The following is a 6,159-nucleotide window of genomic DNA, read 5'->3' on the forward strand; positions in this document are numbered from 1 at the left end:
GAATTGTTATTAGTAATAAATGTATTGATATTTAGTAATGAGCTTATTTTTTTTATTTCAAGATCATTTATATCTTTCATTAGATAAATGTGGATTGTGGGGAATTTTTTTTCCCTAATTCTAGCTGCTTCAATGTGATAAATAATTGTGGTTTGGTCTATTGGACATTTGAAGACATCTTTTTAGACATTAGATAATCAAATCTGGATAATTAGATAATTTCAGAGACCAGTGAATTAACTCTAAAATAACAGATTGATTAGTTGTAATGAAAAAAATCATTAGTTTCAGTCCAGTAAGGCCCAATATCGGCTATAGCTAATTTTACCAAAAGAAAGGTGTAGCATTCATACATTGGCGTAATAAAAGAAACCTCTGCCTTCAACTGAGAGTAATGGTAACAGATAAATTAACCGTTGTTATGTGAGCTGATAATGCAACCAGTAAATATGCTTATCTCATAAAGGTTGCTCAATTATATCTAATTACTGGATGGACAGGACATAATTAGTCAAGGCGATGATGCTTAATCTTAAGAAAAGGATAAGTGTTCTCTCTGAAGTGTCCACGTGTTATCATCACCCCTCTGTTAAGGATTAAAGGCATGTTAATATATGCGTTTACCAAGGGAGGTGATGCTAAGCCAGCGCCTGGCTAAAAGCAGGGAATTATGAGAACAGGGAAAGGACTCGGGGTCATTTGATCGGATTACTGTATTTACCCTTCAAGAGTTTGTAACTCAGGTGCCTCAGCCACTCACAGCATCTGAAGCCTAGGCTATTATTTCCTCTGATTAGAACATTGTTAAGTCTCTCTTTCAGCCAATGAAGAAACACTCTGGCAACAAAGTGAAGCAAAACTTTTTAACTCTCAACTTCATAATATAGCCAGATTAACGTTTCTGTGAGACTGCAGATGACACAAGCATTGTTCCAGGGAGCGCTCTCTTCAATCCACCCCTTACTTCAGAAACTCCCCCCATTTCAGAAATTTATTAGGGGATTTGTATTTCTAATGACACCTGCGCCCTGCCACCAGAGCAATGTAAATAATCCCATCACAGAGTCCCGACTCATCAGCGACAGGCTAATCCCTTGTTTAAGGCAGTTACACAGACCCCACCCATTAATGCTGCCTTCATAAAGACACAGCTTAGCATACATTATAGAGTTATAATGTGGCGAATGCTTACAGCCAACTTGAGAAAGCTCGCTCGCTGCTCCAGGAGGAACATGTCACCTCTGCTGGTTTCATAAAGGTTCTGCCACACTGCCTCACACTTTGCTCTTTTAAATGCAGCAAAAATTACAAAAATAAACTCTCATCTTTGTGATGTATTGGGACAGAGTTTGAGCAGTAATAAATTAGACCAAGGATTTAGTCCTTGGAGAGAGAACTGAAGGAGTCAGGCACAAAAATGGAAATCTTGGAACAGCAACTCTCCCCATATAGTTGGATGGGATTCACTAAAGCAGCAGTGGACAAGCCAACTAGCATGTTAAATATTGGAAAAGGTGACTTTTAGTTTGCAATTTCCATTTCATTTTCAATTGTGCTGTAATGAGAAATGTATGGTTTGTGTTTGACAGATGTAGCTCACCAGTGTCCTTAGAGAGAGCTGCACCCACATAGTTCTGGCTGAACTGGGTTATGAATAGTCCAGGGAAAAATTAATTAGATGCCAAGTATGACTGCCTGTGAAATGTGATAGCCCCATTAATACAAACATATGTGAGTTATTGGACAGGCCAAATCCTTTACATAGACAGAAAATCCAGTGCAAATGGATTAAATTCATATTTCACCTGAAAATTCTAAACAAAATTCACAAAGCTGTGAACACAGAAAAGTATTCACATTCAAATCCAAACAACAACATGCCAGGGGACAACCCGGAGGTCTACAGCACACAAGTCCATAATCACAAAGTTCGAGAGGTTCGCCCGGAAGTTGACGACACTAGAGTTCATAATTCTATAGTTCGAGAGGTCAACCTGGAGGTCGACGGCACCAGAGTCCATTATAAAACAGTTCGGGGACCAGCGAAGGCGACGGAGCAGATCAGGAGGCCGAAGGCAGAGCCAGCGGTGGTGACGGAGCAGATCAGTAGGCTGACTGCAGAGCCAGTGGTGGTGACGGAGCAGATGAAGAGCCTGACTGCGGGGCTAGTGATGGTGGCTGTGGCAAAGGGGGTCCAGAGGACGACCATGTGGAAAGTGGCGGAGGAGTGCGGGCGTGGCAAGACCAGACGGCGGTATAAAAACCATAACCGACTGAGCAGGTTGTTGCGTGGCAGCTGCAGGTTGTGGAGCTGATGCAGCTGCGGAAGGGTAAGCAGGTGGTTGGGCTGATGGCAGAGTGGCAGCTGCAAGGGACATCATGGCAGGCGCAGGTGGTTGAGCTGTAGACGGCATGGCAGCCGCAGGTGGCGGCATGACAGGATGCTGTATAGGCTTGGCTACACCTCCAGCTGATGTGAATAAGTGCTGGACTGGTTCTCCTGAGCGTACAGCTGACGTAGCTGGATGGATTCAGTTGATCCTCCAGCAGATGGAACATGATGCCGGGTAACCCTCAAATCCAAGTCACAGGGAAAATGAGTCTCTACCTCCGTTCTCCCTGTTCTGGAGCTAACTGGAGACGAAAAAACACAATCACTCATCCCTGGCAGTTGCTCTGATGATGTCCCCGACTGGGCCGTAGTGAGGTGTGCTGGTGACATGGACGCCACCGGAGCCAAGGGTGACGTGGCGGCAAACTCCTTGTCCTCTGACCACATCTTCATCAGAAAGGAGGCAGGCAACAGGAGGTCCAACCCAGGTGGAGATGAAGAGTCCAGAGTCCAGAAAAGGAGCGAGGCTCAGAGACAGCTGGAGACGGGGAAACTGCATGACAGCAGGGCTGCGGGGATACAGCCTGCACCCTGAAAGTAGTGAAGAGGAAGTCCGTGATCGGGGGGGTAGCGCCTCCCATAACCAGGGAAACCTAGACACACATACCCTCAACTGGCAAACTATTTCCTCTCAATCTTCCTTTCCAGGGAGCTTCAACTACTCACTGCACACCGATTCCACCTTCTGAATTATCTCTTTCTTGATTGTCACTTGGTCCTTCATGATCAGTGCGTACTGTCACCGCTGAGCAGCTGGTGCGTTTGTGGTGCGGACCCAAGAGCAGACGTGGAAAAGACAAAACTTATGTATAACAAAAAGTGAGTCATTTATTAGCCCGAAAATTTAAATCCAAAAACAAGGGCAAAATGACCAGGGGTAAAAACTAAAACTAAAACCTAAACTGGGAAAAACTAGACTGTGCTGACAATGACAAAAAGAAATGAACATGATTCAGAGCAGGAGCATGCAAGAAACTATGATAAAAGCATGAAAATGAAACATGAGCATGACCTGAACAGAACCATCACAGACACACCGACAATAAACAGAGGAAGACGGAGGACTTAAAACACAAAAGGGTAATGAGGGAAGTGGAAACACCTGGGGAAACACAGCTGACACAAATGAAGATGACGATACAGGGGTAAGTGAAACTAAGCACACTGATCATGGAAACAATAGACCTTACAAAATAAAGCAGGAAACATGGAGAGACGTAAGCACGACAACACAAGCTTAACGATCATGGAACACGTAGACGTAAAACACATGACAGACTCGGGAGGCATGGAACACAAGGAGAGGCAACAAGAGAACAGAAAGGGACATATGCACACAGCGGGGAGTCACAGACCCAGCCTCTGACATCACAGCCTTTGCCCGGTACTCGGGTGAAGCACCTATCCGGTTGTTAAGTCTGAGGTCACTAGCCGTGTCTGGGTCTAAACTCCGCTGCAGGTCCATATATCAAACGATCACTATGGCATTACTGAGAGTTGAAAAACTGTCTAAAGTCTTTCATCTTTAATAAAATGATCAGGTGTAACAATTGAGTTTAACATCCAGGCATCCATGAAAACGGAATTTATGACATTTAACGGAGTTAGAAGTTAGCAGGAGGTTAGCTCGCTAGCTTCTATCTAAATACAATATAGCATGTCCTGACTGCGGGGTTTTGGAAACAAATTAAAACGTACAGCTCTGTTATCACTTCCAACATAAATGAAGACAGAAAACTAAACAGCAGTGACGTTTGTAGGGTCACTGAAGTTGGGCTAGCTGTAGCTAATGATATGCTACGTGACCGCTAGCGACACAGCTATGTTAGCATAATATAAACAAGCTAACTTTTTTTCCACTCGATAAAAGTTAACGTGAGTGTTCTCGGTGGTCAGGAACAAATGTAATCGCATGGCAGGATGCTGTAAAATGACCAAACTTCAGCCAGGAGAACAACTGAGATAATCCATCCACAATACGAGGTTAGTCATTCATATACTGCTGCATGGGCTGGGCTGTAGTTACATCCTAAGGTTTTAAAAACTGAGCTTACCGGTAATAAAAGCCGAGGGAGGTCAACAGTGATCACTGACTGTTTTAGGAGCTTTTTGAGATTAAATAGAAGAAAATACAAAACATTAAACATGTTAACAACACAAAAGCCATATTAAACGCATAGCAAGACTAATAGCCTTAAGTCTTTTTGAGTATGATGATGCACACCTTGATGCACAGCTGTTTTCAGATCCTTCCAGAAATGTTCTATCAGTTCAAGTCTGGGCCATAAATTAGATTATGTGCAATATGGGTTATTCTTCTTCAGCACAGCCACAGCTATGCAACATGATATGATCATATAGTTCTGCAAATATGTCTCTATCTCTGTCTATCTGTCTGTCTCCCCTCCATCCATTCATCCACACATACATAGGTTTATATTTTCCAATTTCATTGCCAATGTGTTGGAGGTGGAGGTACACTACCATCTTCACTGAGTGCTCTGCCACTGCTGTACTCACACTGCAGTTAAACCATCCATGAATCTTATGGGGTTGAAAGGACTTGTTTTAATATCTTTTTGGCTTCATCTGTTGGGAGTTTGTATTGACCCCGTAGGTGTGTATTGGATAGTAGCACTCCCTGTACAGTTAGAAGAAAAAGTCAGTGTTGTGAAAACTATGAAACTAAGTCATGAATTTGAAAGAACAAGAACTGTTTTTTTTTTTTTTAAAAAGGAGAGAAAGCACATGCATTCAACTGCTTCTGTGTATTCTACTTGATTTATTATTTTTAGGGCTGTTACACATTCCTACCCTACTTTGGTGTTTGCCCAAACCTTTATGCTTTGACACTTTAGTCATCATGAATTTAAATTACACTACACAGCTTTTCTGTTTATGGATGCATTATTCCATTACACTCAAACCTTCACATCTCCGACATATATGCATTGTGCATATATCTTATTATTTGATGTATTATTTAAATTATTAAATGATAAAAAGTCACATTCTGTGCACCTTTTTTACTGAGCTAACCAGTAAATAGCCAATGCTCACACAAGTAATGGCATGTAAGAGGCTGTAATGCTTTCTGATCATATTGTCTTAGAAATACTGTATCTCCCTTTGAGTAGGAAACTCATCTCACACAAAGATAGCAACCTTTCATCCAGATCCAAACTCTCCATGGCTGTGTTTTTGTCTAAATAGCTGGACCTGCTCCTGAGAGTTTGATAATCATATTGCATTTTTTTTGCACTCTCTGCAGGATGGCAATAGATCAGCCTCTGCCTCGAAGGTGCATGTGCCCACCATCGTGGTCCACATGGTGCAGAGTGAAACCAAACTGCAGAGTCTCACTGACTTCTTATCTGTTTTCTAAAAGGGACTCGGTGGTAGAAGCCTTATGAGTTCCTCTGTGGGATTTGTATTGAAGCCAAGTTCTGAGTGCTTGAAGCGTTTGTCTGCTCCCGTTTTAACCCAAGGGGAAGCCTTAGTCAAAGGGGCCGTCTGCCAAAACAGTCTTTCTTCTTGCTAAAACCTCAGCAAAGAATGTGGGTAAGCTCCACACCTTGTTCATGAGCCAAGTGTGCATGTGCAGGAACTCCTCATTCCCTCCCCAAAAGACCATTTGCCTTCCATGCCAATCAGGCCAGTGAGCTGGCAGCATATGACCTTGTTCATGAACAATGTGAGGAGGATGAGATATAAAAACAGCTTCACCCAGTGTGGCCTGGCTCCATAAATGCAGGAAAAGGCTAGGT

This window comes from Copadichromis virginalis, linkage group LG2 (genome assembly GCF_057382275.1).
Source record: "Copadichromis virginalis isolate Kocher_CV1m ecotype Utaka linkage group LG2, C_Virginalis_male_GT1.1, whole genome shotgun sequence".
In the NCBI taxonomy this organism is placed as follows: domain Eukaryota; kingdom Metazoa; phylum Chordata; class Actinopteri; order Cichliformes; family Cichlidae; genus Copadichromis; species Copadichromis virginalis.